Source organism: Mandrillus leucophaeus, unplaced genomic scaffold, assembly GCF_000951045.1.
Source record: "Mandrillus leucophaeus isolate KB7577 unplaced genomic scaffold, Mleu.le_1.0 Scaffold88, whole genome shotgun sequence".
NCBI lineage: Eukaryota > Metazoa > Chordata > Mammalia > Primates > Cercopithecidae > Mandrillus > Mandrillus leucophaeus.
This window is the reverse complement of record NW_012109585.1, coordinates 197,467-215,537: the sequence shown is the minus strand read 5'-3', so window position 1 is coordinate 215,537 and position 18,071 is coordinate 197,467. Positions and strand designations below refer to the sequence as shown.

At 44.0% G+C, this 18,071-nt stretch overlaps 1 protein-coding gene across 1 annotated transcript in view; it reads left to right on the top strand.

The window, feature by feature from the left end:
- Positions 1-18,071, top strand: part of SPOCK1 (sparc/osteonectin, cwcv and kazal-like domains proteoglycan (testican) 1) — a gene marked incomplete at its 5' end in the record, with an annotated part of 536,813 nt that overhangs the window by 376,923 nt on the left and 141,819 nt on the right. The gene's annotated exons all lie outside the window — the stretch shown is intronic.

Below are 18,071 nucleotides of genomic sequence, written 5' to 3'. Positions count from 1 at the left end.
GTCCTTAAAGTCATTGCTCTTTCCCCTAACTCCAGTCCCAGCATCATCTATTCAGTGGGTTCAGGCTTTCACAAATGATGGATGCAGCCTTTCAATTCAGACTGCTCCTTCCTTCGGTCCTGTAAAAATACCTGAAGCATGAAAGCAAACAAATATACACATGGAAACGGGCTTTCTTTAAGAAGGGAGTCGGATGGGGCAGGGATGAGAGGAAGGCAATTTCAGTGCATATTCTGCATTTCTCCCTGTACTGCCTGTACAATTGAGAGGTGTCACAATGGGGCTTTTACCCGTGTCCATTTCCCAAGGGGGTAATATGCTTTGCCGCTCACCTGCACTGCACCATGACCTTAGGCAAATAAAGCAACCTTTCTGAATATAGATAAAGATTCCCACTTAAATCTGCTCCCCACCGAGAACCTTTGCTCTATATCTCCAGCTTGAGCTGGGACCATGCAGAATGGGTCCTATCCCCTCCCTCTGTTCCTGAAGTCCAAGCAATGCTGGTCCCCTTGGCTGTTCCTCTTGGGGTATGTTTTAATTTCCCTCAATCTTGTAAATGGTTCCCTCTGGATGTGCCTGGGGAGCTCCTACCCTCTGAAATCATGGTCTGGCAGAGAAATGGTGCTCCTGACATAAGGTGAGCATCTAGAGCAGCCCCCACCCCACACCCTTCTGGCCTCTCTAAGCCTGGCACCTGCAGCAATAGACCTTGCCTCCAGGGCCATCTTGCTCTGGGTCACTGTCAAGGTTATTTTTAAAATAATCAGACTTTGTCTCTACAAGAGCAAGATGCAAGGTATCATAATGTGCTTTTCTCTGTCCCCAGACTGAACTGTTTTCCTGGTGGTAAAGCTAGATTGCATCCCTGAAAGACTTCAGCCTGTGCCAGCATTGTGCTCAGCACTGTTTCCTTGAGTTCTTTCAGCCATTTTGTAATTTTGGTATTTATTTTGTCTCTGCTTTCCAAAGAGAGGACTGAAGCTAGTGAGGCATTAGTAATTTGTTTGCAAGCAGCAGCGTGATTCAAACCCAGGATTGTCTGCCTCCAAAGTTCATGGTTTTCACTACTACAATATGTTGATGTCTTCATTTTACCTGTTATTGTCTGCTCATCCATTCAATGACATTCAACGAAAAGGTATTGAGGCTTTAGGTACTAAGGCTCCAGAGGTAAACAAGAGACTCTATTCCTACCCCCAAGGAAAGTCAAGTTCATTGGGGAGTTGTATGTAAAAAAATATTTTTTGGGGGATTTATTATTTGAAGTTCCTTTTAAGGTATATATTATCTGAGAAAACTAGCATAGAATCTCCTGCTGCATGCAATGTCTTTCTTCTCGGATGGAGGGAAGATGTGGCCATATTAATTAAAAATACCCAAATACCCTTTGGGATGGTGCTCTAGGTTGTTTAGCCATGTGTGTTGGGTGTGTGTGTGTGTGTGTGTGTGTGTGTGTGTAAGTGTCAGATGGGGAGTCCATTGCATGTTTCCTCCTACAATGCAGAATATAGCCCTTTCTGGAAGTGTTAGACAAGACATTTTTAGTTTTAAACTCAAATCGGTTTGAGACCTACTCAGCAACCTCATTGATATTCACGCATATCCAGGCGTAAATGGTGTTTTTTTGGGCATGCCATGATTCTGTGTTGGAAGCACCAACACTGTTGTGCTTGTGTTGAAAATTGTAATCCTCATCTTTCACATCTTCTGGTGACCGCAAAATTACAGTGGCTAAGAGCATGGATTTGGGAAGCAGACCCATCTGGGCTCAATTCCCAGGTTGGTTATGTCCTTTTCCAAGTGGCCTTGGCAAGTTACTTCATCTTTCTGAATTTGTGCTTCTTTATCTGTTAAATAGGTTTAATGGCAGTGCTTCTACCATTCCTCTTTTTCATTTGCTGGAACACATCCTCTAGTAATTCTTACAGGGAGGGTTTATGGGTGATAAATTTTATGAATCCTTGCAGAGTATTGTGTGTGTGTGTTTGAGTGTTCAATAAAATGGTGTGTAAAGTACCTAGTCTAGTGTCAAATAATGACAGCTGTTCGTACAATTACTGAAACAATTATGGTAATAGTTATTATTGTCTACTTCATTTCGGAAGGTCAGCCAGAAATCTCCAGAGTTGCAAGTTACTGACTACAAAGTAACTCACTACAGGTGCCTTGGTCCCTACCCAGTTTGATTGTGCCTGCCTCTGCAGTTTCTGCAAGAGAAAGCCTTTGGGTTTAGTGTGAGGATGACAGCATCATTTCTGCTGCCCCCTTTACAGTTCACAGCAGGTGTAGACTAAGAAGATGATGGGATTTCTGATAATTGGACCCATCGATTCATTGGAAAAAGCCCAAAGAGGAGGTGCTGGCTGAGATGGCGTGCCCACTCCTTTATCAAGGTCTGGGAGGCAGCCTGGCTCAGGAAGCCCCTGAGTGTGTTTGCTGTGGTTGTATGTCCAGCCTTTCTTCTCTTCCTCTTAGAGGCTGAATTACTCAGCCCACGATATCAGTTGAGTGCATACCTCTTCGAAGGGTCTTGGACACCTTCCCAGAAGAAACATCTGTCCTTCCACATTATACTCCAGGGGTCCCCTCTGACCAGGGAAACCATGTTGACAACTCTATTTATTCATCAATCAGGGAAGTAATCTTTCTCTCTGTGAAACATCTGTAGGCAATCTCACCAGCCAAGCTGGCCTCTGCAGCAGCTCAAGAGGCAAATCTCACCTGCCAGACAGTCAGGAGTACACACAGAGAGGCAGCCAGGCCAGCCGTTAGCTGATTATGAGGCTCCAGACTTAGGCTTCTTTGCAAGCAGATCAAGACAGAAGGACAGTGAGCACATCAGTGAGAGAATTTCATTAGCTTTCCTTGCCTGCGGAGATTGAGTGAGCAGAGGAGCTGTTTGACACACACATCTGTGACTGCAGTGTGTCAGGGCCGGCAGGCAAGCAATTTCAGTGGGGGGCCAAGCAAGGCAGCCAGCCCTCCCCTGCTGGAATTCTTCTCCTTGATTAGGGTGGCATTTGTATTTGGTTTCAGGTAAACTCACACTCTCTTTGGAGAATTCTCTTTGGAAATTCTTTGTTTCACACCTTCCCGCTGTTAAGCAATATTGAGTGGGGTTGCGGGGGACAGATTTTTGTAGTATGTTCATCTTTCAAGTTCTCTAAAGGGGCCGGTTATGCACAAAAGAGCAATGTGAAGACCGCTGGGAGTCAGGAAGCCTTCTCGTAGGTTACTTTAAAATAATTTTGAATTAGTTTGGTGTGATGATAGTTGATACTTGTTATAGAAAACATTAAAAGTAGAGAAAGAAAAAGAAAAAGGCAATGGTCACACTATCTAAAAATTAATTAAAATATTGCAGAATATTTTCTTCCATTCTTCCATCATGAGTTTTTTCTATTGGTGTGTTTTTGTCAAAACGGATCAAGTGGTTCCTATATTGTATATAAAAATTTCTATTACGCCCTCTTTAGTTAATTTTTTAAGTGAGTATTTTGGTAATACTACAAATTATTGGCAGATATAATTTTTTTTGAGACAGTGTCATCTGGGTGAAGGGCGGTGGTATGATCATACCAAGCTCACTGTCACCTTGAACTCCTGGGCTCAAGCAATATAGATATATATTTTAATCATTATATAACATACTATACAAAAAATAACTTGAAATGAGTCATAGACCTAAATATAAGAGCTTAGGCTTTTTTAGAAGTCTTGGAAGAGGCTTAGAAGAAAACGTAAGAGTTATGACCTTGAGTTTGACTAAGATTTCTTAAGTAGGACACAAAAAGCCTGAATGGTAATGCAAAAAGAAAAGCAACAAATTAGACTTCATCACTGGTCTTCTAAAGATACTTTTACGAAAATGAAAAAGACAAGTCACTCTGAGAGAAAATATTTGCAAAACATATACAACAAAAGATTTGATTCTAAAATATAATGAAAGCATATGTGCATTTAAAGACTCCCTCCTGCGTGTTCATATCAGCTTTATGTGTGATAGATAAAAACTGTGAAACAACCTTAATGTCAACAAGAGGTGAGAGAGTAGACAGATTGTGGTCTATCTCATAATGATTACTATTCAGCAGTAAATAGAAATAGGCTATTGATACATCCAACATAATGGATGAATCTGGTAACAATTAGGCAGAGTGAAAGAAGACAAACCTCCCACACAAAGGGGGAGATACTGTACAATTTCCATTTACATGAATTTTAGAGAACACAGACCAATCTGTGATGACAGAAAACAGGTTATTTGTCCTCAGAGCAGTGATCATTGAGTGCCTAAGCATTCTGTAAGGCTCGATCATAAAGTAGACCCTTTGGAAGACATTTAAGTCACACTCTGGTCTTAGATGCCCAGGATCCCATTGGTAAATGGGGTTGTTTGCGGAGGAAGGGTTTTTATTACAACATTGTACTATTCTTCCTGACTTAGGTTTTAGAAACATTCTCATAGGCATTCTTCAGAAAAATGTTCTCTTAGGGGACAGGGGGATAAACAGAAAGTCCTCAGGCCTGCAGAGGGTTCTGCCCTCAGGGATTTTCTGCTAGTCTGCATGGCTGGTTCTGATTTATTGTCCTGTGGGGTGGGAGATCGTGAGGCAGAGGGTGGAGGTTTCCCTACAGAGCGCTGAACATTGATTTTACCTCTCTGTTGCCATTGATTTTCATTTGGAGAATGGAAAATTGAAGCATTTGTTTTAAGCCTTCCAGACAAGCCACATTCTCAAATTCTGCAAGTGTATTGTGAATGGGAGGGAGGGATGTCAGGATGGAACTTACAATATCTAAGTATACCCTTCAAGCCTTTGGGGAGCAGTGGGAACTAATCTGTTTTTAAATAAGGAGCAGACATGGCCCGACTTCCCAATGGGCTGGGCCTCTCTAATGTAATGGCCCTTTATCTCCGCTTCTTAACTATCTGGAATAACAACTAATTCTCCACACCAGCAAAGAATTCAGATCCAGTCGAGGCTCTCGATACAGTAGACCGATCTGAGAGCTTTCTGTCTTTTATGTGAACTTGAAAAAAAGAATCAAAGTGTTCGAGGTCAGAGAGAAGTACATCACAGAATGTGCCTCAAATACCAAACTCTCAGAGGAGATTTGAAAGGATGACGGTTATTTCATCTCAGTTTTGTTTTACAACAAAGCACTGCCTCCTGCTACAGGGGCTTTGAACTGGTTGATTATACATACACATAGCTGTCGAGGTTTGCAAGACACATGGCCTTGCAGGAGGTGGGTAATTCCTGGGTGTCTGGATGGCTTTCTGGCACTTCACAAGTCAAGGCATTGCCAGCGACCAAAGAGTGATTGTGTCCATATTCATTACTATGATTTTATATTTAGGTAGCTTATGCCCCTTCTCCAAGTGGCTCATGCATTGCTTGGGGGTTCTCCTTTAAGCTCAGAGGATCTTCATTTACTGTGTTCTGGGTCTGGATAGGGTGCCAGTGAGAGCTTGGTGCTATATCCCTACACTGATTGTGGAATTAATGCAAGGAGTTTTGGGTTTCCCTCTTCCAAATCAGTCATCTTTGTAAACAGAAACATCATCACTGCGATCTATTGTTTTGCAAATAAATACCACTGGACAGTAAAGAAGATGAGACGGAAAGTGGCTGGCTCAAGGATGCTACTTACTGACCACCTGTCTTGTGTTAGGCACCCTTTGCAGGAGGAATCTTACTGACTTCTCACAACAGTCTGCTAGGTCGGTATTATAATACCCATTTTACAAATGTGATTGTTGAAGTTCTATAAATAACTGTCCTAATTGGACACTGCCAGTAAGGGGAAGATTAGGAACCACGGTGGAGGTCAGTGCACTTCCAGATTCCATGCCCGTTGCCTGTGCTGCGCAGCCTCCTCTGCTGTGGAGTCATGGGGCAAGCTCCCAGGAGCCTGACGGGCATTTCCCTTAGTGATAACTGCCCCTCCCCCGCCCCAGCCTATCTGCTCCTGGCCCTAGAGGTGCTGCTGTACAGATGCCTGGGACCTTTTCTCCCATCCTTGCCCCTTGCAAAGCAACTAGTCCGTGTCCTGGTGTTAAACCTGTTTCTTCTTTCTGTGCCCAAAGCAATAATTCTGAAAAAAGCAAAGCATTTTTCCCCTTCTTGGCTTTTCCGAAAGTAATCATTCAAACCACATGTCACTTAAACATAGAGATATTTAATTACTTTAAACCCACAAGCCCCTCTCTTCTTTCTTTTAAACAGCAGAAGCACTTTATGGCTGTGCTCAAGGTAAGGACCCAGCTGCTTGTGGAGCCTTCACTGAACAAGATTTTATAACTCAAGCCACTTAACTCCTCTGTTCCTTTGTTTTTCTCTCTGAAACGAAGACTATTGATTAGATGATCTTAATGATGAGCAGCAGAGAGTAAAATGCAATTCATAATGGAGATGTGAATAATTATGTGGAATTTTTAGTCCCTTGGATTAAGGAACAGAATGAGAGGCAGATCCTGCACATTGTCAGGGAAATTCGCTAGGCTGGTTTTACAAATACAATTTTTTTTTTTTTTTTTTTTTTGAGATGGAGTCTTACTTTGTCGCCCAGGCTGGAGTGCAGTGGTGCAGTCTTGGCTCACTGCAACCTCCGCCTCCCAGGTTTGAGCAATTCTCCTGCCTCAGCCTCCCGGGTAAGTGGGACCACAGGTGCGTGTCACCATGCCTGGCTAATTTTTTTGTATTTTTAGTAGAGATGAGGTTTCACTGTGTTAGCCAGGATGGTCTCTATCTCCTGACCTTGTGATCTGCCTGCCTCGGCCTCCCAAAGTGCTGGGATTACAGGTGTGAGCCACTGCACCCGGCCTACAAATACATTTTAAAAATAACAAAAGAAGACTACCAGTAAAATGTGTCACACTCACCTTGTTCTGCCTTGTTTTCCCATTTTTCATTTAACATGCTTTCAGTGCCATCTGAAGATGGGGGTGGGTGGGGCAGGTTTACCTGGCAAGGTCGACCAGTGAGACTCCTACCTCCTGCCTGACCTGGTAGTTTCTAGATGTACCCTCAAGAACCAGAGACTCTGCCCTGGGAGCTTGTCATCTCCTCTCCAGGCTGTACTTGCTGGAAAACAAATAAACAAACAACAACAACAACAACAACAAAAAATGCTTCCAGAAGGGGCAGTTCATATTTTCCATTGACCCCAAAGCACTGGATCACCATCTTTTTTGAGCCATGATTTATCTGTAGGAGATGGAGAATGTTTTATGGTTGAATTCCCAGGATGTGCACATGCTCAGATGCTAATAAGTCAAGTGTCTGTGAAGCTGGGAATGGCAGGGCCAGGGATTGATTAACTATGCCCTCTGATTTCCTACCTCCATTTCCAGTAAAATGGCATTAAGTACACTGCCCTTCTCTGCGGTTCTGCCCAGAATGATGGGGCTGCAGTTGCTGTATTTATTGGTGTCCTTGCTTATTAAGGAATGTACATATTGGTGTTTTTCCTGCATCGAATTTCAGCGGATTAGAAAAAGGAGGTTGAGGTAGGTGTGCCTATTTTGAATAGATAATTACTAGCTGTGATTTCCACTAGGGATCAGGACTTGCTGGGCAGCATACAGGCGTGAACTGCTATATGAGCACATCTCTCCCTAAACATTGAGAAAATAACAAACCTGAGCCCCCCTGCAATTCACTAAAGATGTTAAATTGCCCACCTTGAGTAAAAATTCCTAGCAAGCTCTGGAGACTTTTTTTTTTTTTTTTTATTTTGAGACAGAGTCTTGCTCTGTCGCCCAGGCTGAAGTGCAATGGCACGATATTAGCTCATGGCAAGCTCCGCTTCCTGGGTTCACGCCATTCTCCTGCCTCAGCCTCCCGAGTAGCTGGGACTACAGGCACCCACTACCACGCCTGGCTAATTTTTTATATTTTTTAGTAGAGACAGGGTTTCATCATGTTAGCCAGGATGGTCTCGATCTCCTGACCTCGTGATCCTCCCATCTTGGCCTCCCAAAGTTCTGGGGTTACAGGCATGAGCCACCGCGCCCGGCCGGAGATAATTTTTAGTATTCAGGTAGACCAGAGCCTGTGTGGCCTCAAAAGATGTCATCTTTTTTTTTTTTATTTTTTTGAGATGGAGTCTTGCTCTATTGCCCAGGCTGGAGTGCAGTGGCATGATCTTGGCTCACTGCAACCTCCACCTCCCGGGTTCAGGAGATTCCCCTGCCTCAGCCTCCCAAGTAGCTGGAACTACAGGCATGTGCCACCATGCCTGGCTAATTTTTGTATTTTTAGTAAAGGTGGGGTTTCACCATGTTGGCCAGGATGGTCTCGATCTCCTGACCTCGTGATCCGCTGCCTCAGCCTCCCACAGTGCTGGGATTACAGGCGTGAGCCACCACATCCAGCCGATATCATCTTCTTTTATAAAAGTTATGAGATTGAACTTTCCCACTTTTACTTCATTTTAATTTTTCTTTAATCACTTTCCTTCTCCTTTGTTATTAATAAATCCACTGTCACTTACTTGCTGTTCTGCCGAAACTCATCAAGATCCAAACCCAGAGGTTTTCAGTTTAGACATTTTATATCAGATTAATCCAACCAATGAACCGTGAAAAACATTCTTTATGGATATGAGCCACCACAGTAGGACCCATCTGGGGCACTGACCATGTGGGTTCTGGGCCGGAAAATGGACTTAGGATGATTTAGATGGACATTCCAGGCTATGTTCAGAAGGACTTTTGTTTTAAATAGAATGTTCTCAAGCTAATGTTCTGTCTTTAATGTTCCTCATGGAGAGAGGGTACACAGGGCAGGCCCTCTGTACACAGAGGGACAGGAGAGATGAAAGTTAATTAGTTTGGGGACCTTGGCACCTTTCCAAGGCACTCTTTTAAATGACGTTTTTCATGGGTATGCATTGAACCCAATGTTGCTGTGTTGCCAAGTAATAAGAAGTTCTCCTCTCAGCCTGCCTTGTCCATGATGCATCCACAGCTGGAGGTGCTGTGGTGTCATGCTTCCCAGTGAACTTCAAGTCCAGCTTGGGAATGGTGACATTGACCTGAAGGAAAGGAGGAGACCTGGCTCAAACTTTCCATTGTTGTAAGGAATTCCCAAGTGGACAGCAAAGTGACAGGGGACCCTCTGGCCTGGAGCTAGATTCCTTTTCTTGGCAGGCACCAGGGGAGGGCATCTCTGAATATGGTGACAGTGATGAAATGCTTTAGAGCTTGAGTCCTTCCTGTAGTTGCTTCAGCAGGACTAGCTCAGAAAACTGCTCATGTGCATGCTCTGGTGATGCTGGGTTATGGGTCATTATTTCAGATCCCACTAAGTTGGAGTTTGTCATAATTTCTTTATTCAACAAATATTTATGAGTGCCTTCCATTTGCCAGACACTGTGTTATATGTTTGGAGTTTTGTGATGAGTGGGCATGGTCTACCCATGTGGAGATTAAAGTCTGTTGAAAGAGACAGATGAAAAAAAATTAAATATCTAATAAACTGTGATAAGATTAAGGAGGATAAGAGTGGAGTGGTTTAACAATCACTGCCTCTGCAGGGGGCAAAGGTAAAACCGCCTTTGGAAAGATTATGACAGCGAGGGAAGTCTAGCATGGGTGACTCCCTCTTGCCTCTAGCTTCACAGACTGGCTGTCTTCGCTTAGTCCTGGACACAGGTCAAACCAACCATGGGAAGAATTTAGTTTATAGTTAAACTTTGAAAGAAGGATGACGGGGGAAAGAGTAGAGGGGAAGTTCCCTCTTTAAAATGATCCCTTTCCTTGCTCAGGGACCAAAACCACCTTTGTGAGTCTAATGAAAAGCCACAAGATTAGGATTACGGGAGGGTTCTGAATTCGGCTAACATGTAGGTATAGCTAAACAATAACCAGCCATTGTCTACCAGCTTACCTTTCTCTAATCCCTTGCTGCTCAGGAGTCACGTGACCAGAGGTCACAAGATTTGTGACTTTCCCTATTCTATCTATTGCTCCTATAGGTAACACCACTATTGTAGAACCTAAGATTAATCTTTTGAGATATTTTTCAGATCTGCGCATGCAAGCATCTGACTGACTCCACCTGCACCTGGGACTCATGACTCAACCGGTCCTGTGGCCTCTACCCTGAGGAGGACTGAATGCATGGGAACCGTTTTTCACAGCCCTATGATTTTATCCCCCATCGATCAGTGGCACCCATTCCCTAGGCCCCTGCCCACCCGATTATCCATAAAATCCCTAGTCTCTGAATTCTCAGGGAGGCTGATTTGAGCAAGAAAACTCCTGTCCGACCACTTGGCTAGCTCCGCATTAAACTCTTTCTCTTCTGTAATATCACAGTCTCGGTGAACTGGTTTTTCCTGTGTAGCAGGCAAGAAGAACCTATCAGGCAACTACAAAGGGGTAGGTGCCAGCAAGGCAGAGAGGAGGGGAAGTGTTCTCAGTGGAGGGAACAGCCTCTGCAAAGGCCCTGAGTCAGGGAAGAAGAGAAGGAGCTTGATGTCCAAAAGAAAGTGAGAAAGGGGAGGCCTGTGCTGCAGGAAAGAGGTGACTAAGGGAGTGTGGATACCTGAGGCTGGAAAGAAAGGCAGGGCTAGATTCTGCAATACCTTGAAGACCATGAGGACATGTGCAGCTCTCAGACCAGGTATGATGGGATGTTTTGTGTGACTTTCAGTTGGAGAGTGATAGAATTGTGTGGTTTAGGGTGGACTGTATTTCCTTAAATTCTTATTCTTTAAAGCAGACTTTTGTCCCACATGAGAGAATCTAGAGGGTTAGATTCGTACCACATGAGAGAATCTAGAGGGTGTGCATTAACAATCCTAAAGATATCCTGATTGAGCTTGTAGACTAGTAGAGGAGGTTAAGAATGTGAATGTGTGTAATCTAATCTAGAAGATAGAAAATCCCATGAAATAAATTGGAAGTTCTAAGAAGGAAGCAAGCACTTCCAGCTGCAGTTGGGGTTGAGGGAGGGGTGAACTCAGATAAGGAGCATTACTTAGTAGTGTTTATTAGTATTTACTAGTGTTTAAGAGCATATGAGGACACTGGCTCAGACCCACTGGGACATGCTTAATGTTGACACCTGTTAAATGGCAGAGCTGGGGGACCAGGGCTGTGCTGCCCCAAACCCGTCTTCTGTGTAAGAACCACTCTGCCCTCAAGCTGCTTCCTGCACCAAAGCTCCGTTTCCTTCTAAAATGATTACTTTAAACTCCACATTGTGGTATTTTTATAAGGAAAGCAGTGAGCTTAGTATCAGTACATAGTAGGCACCCAATAAATTTAGTCTTTCATCTGAACCTCTAGTTCCTCAGGAAACAAATCAGATGGAGGAACAACCCTTGCTAACCTCACAGAGGTTTTCAGGCTCATATGTGCAAAGGGCCCTGCTATTTTTAATGTTCTGGGTGGTATCAGTTGTTATCTTAGTCCATTTGGGTTGCTATAACAGGACACTATAGACTGGGTGGCCTATAAACAAATTTATTTCTTACAGTTCTGGAGGCTCGAAAATCCAAGATCAAGGTACTGTCAGATTCTATGTCTGGTGAGAACCTACTTCCTGTTTTGTAGACAGCTGTCTTTTTGCTGTGTTTTCACATGACAGAAGAATCCAGGAATATCTCTGGGGCCTCTGCTATGAGGTCACCAATGCTTTTCATGAGGGCTCCACTCTCATGACCTAATTATTTTCCAAAGGTTCCACTTCCAAATATCCTCACATTGGGGACTAGGTTTCAACATAGTAATTTTGGGGAGATGCAAACATTGTCCATAGCATTCTTCTTCTGACCCCCACTAAATTCATGTCCCTTTCACATGCAAAATATATTCATTCTATCTCAATAGCCATAAAAGTCTTAATTCATTCCAACGTCAACTTTAAAGTCTGAAGTCCAAACTCTCATCTGAATATCATCTAAATCCAATAGGAATGAGATTCAAGATACTGTTCATCCCGAGGCAAATTGCTCTCCAGCTGTCAACCTGTGAAACCAACATGTTATGTGGTTCCAAAATATAATGGTGGGATAGGTGTAGGATTACCATCCCAAAAGGGAGAAATAGAAAAGAAGAAAGGGATAACGGGCCCCAAGTAAGTCAAAACTTCAAAAGGGCAAATAGTAGTAAACCTTAACTAGTTAATCTTAAATAAAAGATTATTGAAGAATAATCTTTTGTGACTTGATATTCTGCCCTTCAGGTCCACTGGGCAGAGTTCCTCCCTTCCAGACCCACTGGGGTAGGGGTACTGCCTTCCAGGCCCACTGGAATGAGAGTCTCACCTTCTGTACCCATTGAGATAACTGTGTTGTCCCCACAGCTTGCCAGGCAGGGGATGGCTCCAGGTAGCCCTGTCGCCCTGCAATGTCTCTGGTTCTTGCAACCATAGCTCCCTTGGGCTGGAATCATACACTGGTAGCTCTGCTGGTGTGGAGCTGTTGGAGTAGGTGGGTGTTGCCCAAATGGGGTCTTTCTGAATGGGGTCTTTCTGTGGTGGCCTGGTAGTACTCACTGTGGCTCTTGTACTTGGGGCCTGTGATGGGTAGAGCAGCCCTGATGATTTCTGAATTGCTCTTTCCTTGTCTTTGATGATAGCTGTTGGCTTTTGTTTAGGTCACTGACTAATCTCACCATTGTGCTGAATAGTGCCTGGCTTGTGTTGAGAGGACTGACCCATACTGATCTCCTTTATACGTTGTCACTTTATCAGACCCTTAGCATTCTCTCCAGAACATGTTTTCTCATTCTTTACAACATGAATAGGTCGAGAGCTTTCTAAATCCTTAAGTTCTGCCTCCCTGTTGATGAACAATCTCATCTTTGAGTCATTTTACTAAAGCAATCAGAAGGAGCCAGGCCACTTCTTGAACACTGTGCTTAGATATTTCCTCAGCCAAATATCCGGTTTAATTGCTTGCAAGTTCTACCTTCCACAGACACTAGGACATGAATACAATTCAGCCAAGTTTCTTCCACTTTCTAACAAAGGTGGCCTTTCTTCTTCTTTTTCTTTTTTGAGATGGAGTTTCACTCTTGTTGCCCAGGCTGGAGTGCAGTGGTGCGATCTCAGCTCACTGCAGCCTCCGCCTCCCAGGTTCAAGTGATTCTCCTGCCTCAGCCTCCTGAGTAGCTTAGATTACAGGCATGCAACACCATGACCAGCTCATTTTGTATTTTTAATAGAGATGGGGTTTCTCCATGTCTGTCAGGCTGGTCTCGAACTCCCGACCTCAACCCACCTTGGCTTGCCAAAGTTCTGGGATTACAGGTGTGAGCCACTGCGCCTGACCACCTGTAGTTTCTAGTAATATATCCCTCATTTATGCCTGAGTCCTCATCAGAGTAACCTTTGCTATCTTAGTATGTTTGTGTTGCTGTAAAGGAATACCTGAGGTTGGGTAATTTATAAAGAAAAGAGATATATTTGGCTCGTGGTTCTGCAGGCTGTACAAGAAGCATGGTGCAGCATCTGCTTCTGATGAGGACTTCAGGAAGTGTCCACCCATGGTGGAAGGCAAAGGGGAGCAGCATCACATGGCAAGAGTGAAAGCAAGAGAGAAAGTGGAGGGAGGTCCCAGGCTCTTTTTAACAATTATTTCTCATGGACACGAAAAAAGCAAGAACTCACCACTCACTCATTACAGTGAGAATGGCACCCAGCCAGCCATTCATGAGGGGTTTGCTCCATGACCCAACACCTTCCATTAGGCTCCACCTGCAACATTGGGGATCAAACTTCAACATGAGATTTGGAGGGGACAGATATTCAAACTATATTACTGTCCAATTTCTACCAATATTCTGTTCAGGATTACTTAGGTATTCTCTAAGGTGATCAAAGCTTTCTCTACAGGTCTCTCCTTTTCTTTCTGGGCGCTCACCAGAATAGCCATAAAGATCCTTTCATGACAATATAGGTTCTTTCCAGCATGCACATTCAGACTCTTTCAGCCTCTGTCCATTGCCCTGTTTCAAAGCTGCTTTTCGTTTTTAGGCACTTGTCACTGCAGCACCCCACTTCTCAGTACCAATTTTTCATCTTATCGTGTTTGGGGCTGCTATGCAAAATTACCAGAAACTGACTGATAAACAACAGAAATTTATTTCTCATAGTTCTGAAGGCTAGGAAGTTCCAGGTCAAGGCACTGGCAGACTCTGTGTCTGGTGAAGTCCCTTTTTACTAGGACGTTTTCTCACTGTGTCCTCACATTGTGGGAACAGCTAGCCAGCTCTCTGTGGTCTCTTTTATAAGAGTACTAATCCCTTTGTGAGAGGTGAGTTAATGACTTAATCACCCCCCGCAAAGGCCCCACCTCCTAATACCATCACCTTAGGGGTTAGGATTTTGATATATAGATTTTTGGGGAGACACAAACATTTGATCTACAGCAGTTGTTGCTTTTCTCTACTGGCTGAACGAATACTCCATTGCTTGTTTTGCTCTTACCACTCACTTACAATGCCCAGATTCCCTCTAGAGTATCAGCCCTAGCAGGGTATGACTAGTTCACTCTTGTATCCCTTGTGCCTAGCTCAGGCCTTGGCACACTGCAGGTGTTCATGGTATATTTAATGGATGAATGAATCAGTTAAATCAAGAAAGGACCTGGGGGTGCAGGGCCAGGCTGGTGCACTTAATGGAAGCTGTGTTAGGTCAGCCAAGTTGCAAAGTGATGCTTAGAGCAAGAGTTAGGGCTGTTAATACCATTGAGAGAAGTGAGTATATCCTATTTCCTTTTGTTTGCTGCATAGAACCTATCACATTCCTGGGTACACAGAAAATACTCCGAGTGTGTCTATGAAACTCCCCAGGGAAACTGGAGGTAATGTGTCAATCTGCTGTGAAAGTGGCCCTGTTCTTGAGAAAGAGCAACATACCTAGACTCTGCACCCTGCCCAACCTGGTAGCCTGTTTATTTAGGGCCTCATCTCTTTGCCTTCCTCTCTCTGTGCCAAGTGACTACACACATCTAAAGTCAACTCTCCTCTGCGGCTGCAGGCTTGGCCTTAGTGGCGAGAGGATGCCATCCATCTCATTGGCCCCAGGAGTCTCTCAGAGCTGCAGTTCTGTGTTCTTCAGAGTGCTGCAGAATGGCCTTGGTTCTGCCTCAAGGAAGTAAAAAAGGAGAGAGACGGGTATTGAGTGTCCACGCTGCTGACCGTCTCAGTGAGGGCCTGCATGGCTCTTCACTGCTCCTGAGCCCCGAGGCTCTTCCATGCCTGGCCTAGGTGTATCCTTAAGAACTGCCTCAGCCATGACGCTTGTAGTCTCCAGAATCTCTTCTCTCTGAGGTCTGATTCCTCTCCCCTTGGTCCACAGGATTCACCCATGTTGCCCTTCAGAATAGGAGGCAACAAGGCTGCCTGAGGCCTGTGTTGCCCACACAGCCAGAAATAAGCCTGGGGAAGCAGCAGGCGGCATCCTCATGGGTTCACTTTCTGTCCTGGGGAGAAGCAGAGAAGAGGGGCTTGGTGGTGAGCTGTTCAACCCTGAGAGGGGCTCAGACCCACAGCTGCTGCTCTCTGCCATGTGGGAGCCCAGGATACACCTACAAACGAATTGAAATATGCTGCAAACTAATTGAAATGTGTGATTTCCCTCCAGTCTACCTGGTCTGCAACTTGAGCAGTTTCTCCTTGCACCATTTTCTTCATCTTGTGTTACGCGGGAAAGTTGGCTTGTTGCTCTTTATGGTTCTGTGATTACCTACAGATCTTTGGTGGTATTTCCAAATCCTTTGCACCGGAGCGGTTCTCAGAGCAATACCTGGTGGAAACAGGCAGAGCGGAGTCTTGGGGTCATGAAGTCATGCTCCTTCAGGGTGCTGACATTGGGGATGCAAATTGGTGTAACATTTCTGGTGGGTATCTTGACCTCCTTGATTCTTTGATTCCACTTTGGTGGATCTATCTCATGGAAGTAAATAGACATTCACACACAGGTTTATATACAGGGATGTTCAGTGTGATTCAGGATGTTCAGTGATGACAAGGTGAAATAAATGGAAACATCCCCTTCCTCTAGGTGATTTCTGCTTGAACTCTGGCAATATTGGGAGCCTCCCTACCAACTTTCTGAGGCAGCTTTCCTGTGTGGACTGCTCTTATGTGATGTTTGAGCTATCTTCCTTAGGTCGAGTCAAAAGGCTTTTTCTTGATAACTTCAACACAGTCCAGGTAGAATCGGTTCTATCTGGTTCTGCTGTGAAACAGCATTGGGACACATTGGCTTACCACTCCCTGTGCTGACAGTTTTGAGCATCTTGTCTCTACATGAGGGGCAGTTGAGTACCCAGCTGTATTGCCGAAAGTGGCCAGTGATAAACAGCTATGTATGAGTGGCTGGGAATACAGGGCAAATGTGTGTGGAGGTGGAGGCTATGTGAGACCTTCTCAGAGAGGGCTTCTACTTGAGTTCACCCTTGGGAAGGGATAGGGCATTCTGGCAGAAGACAAGTGTTGGAGAAAACACAAGGCCTGGGGAGCTAGCCAGAGTTCTTGACTACCAATCCAGAGAATGTCCTACCAGCGAGGGCCACATAGGAGAGAAGGAGCTTCTCTGGGGCTCCGTCTACTCTCCTCCGACACTGACTGTGAAAAAACTTCTGAAGCAAGGGATAAGTAATGATGTGGATCTGGCTGTACCAGCCTCCTATAGCACTTTTGTGAATGACCCACCACTAATGTCTTATGGGGAATGGTGTTCAGCCTAAGCTCCTCAAATTCCACGTCTCGATCAGGATCTAGCCTGTCTCTGTGTCTGTCCTGGCATCATGTCCCTGAAGACACTTCTGCTTCATTCTACTGACTTGCTCCTTCTTAAGGGAGATCACACCCAGCCCTCCCAGGACAGGGGGCTTTGCTGCTGGTGACCAGAAAACAATTACAGGTGTTTTCTCTCCTATGGGCACATCCCATGATAATTAACTGCCCTCAAGGAATGTAAGCAAGTGTTTTCCCAGATTAGAACAGTGAAGCTGACAGTGGAATTACATATGCTTGCGCCAGCCTTTGTATGCACACCTGAGCCTACAATTAGCTGGAATCTGTGCTTCCCCAGCTGGTCTGGCTCCTCGTGTGAAGAAGCAGGATTATGAATGCTCAGGATGGAGATACCAAATGAAGTTCTCAGCCCTGGGTTTGCTTGATGAATATTTGCTTTTTTCCAATTAGTGTGTCCATTGCTAAAGATTTCCTCTAAGGTCTCAGTGATAGAGATGGACCTCTCTTTACTGGGCCAATGAAAAAAGAAAAGCAGCAAAACAATACTTCAAACCCAAATGCCAAAGGTCAGTGGACAAAAGGAACAATTTCTTTTCTGACCCTTGTTAGTAAGAAATGGATTTTTAAAACAGAGTACATCACTGCTATCCTAAGGGAATAAAAAAAAGCTCAACTGTTCATTTACATTTCCCTAATAGCTTGCAATTAAACTGCTACTTGGCACTTTTCCTTAGCAAAGCAGAATTTTAGTCAGAGCCTGAGAGTGCCTGTGTGTGTGTGTGTGCGTGTAAACTGCTTTTGTGTGCAGGTCCCAGGGGCCTTGCTTGTTCAACAACTGAGCTTTGAGGTAAAACCCCACTGGTGTCTGCCTTACAGACACCCTTAGTGTTACTGGCTGTGCTCTGTCACTCTCTTAACGGCAAATGCAGACTGCAGTCTCATCCCAGTTAGTGGACTTTACCTGGTCACATCACCCTGTTAGTCTTCATGATCTGGTCAGGAAACACGGAGGATATTGTGAGTTTAATGCTGGAAGTAGGTTTGACTAGTATCCTTGAACATTATATATATTTTTATATATATATATACACACACACACACAAAATACATTATATAATAACATAGTATTATATATTACATATAATAACATACTAATAATTATATATAACAATTATATATCATATATATTTGAAACCAAATATTTATACAATATAATAATAGGGATAATAAGGATATTAGTATTTCTATTTTTATATGTATATAAAATACATATATATACACACACGTATATGATGTCCAGGAATACTAGTATCCCTATTTTATAAATATATATATGAAATCA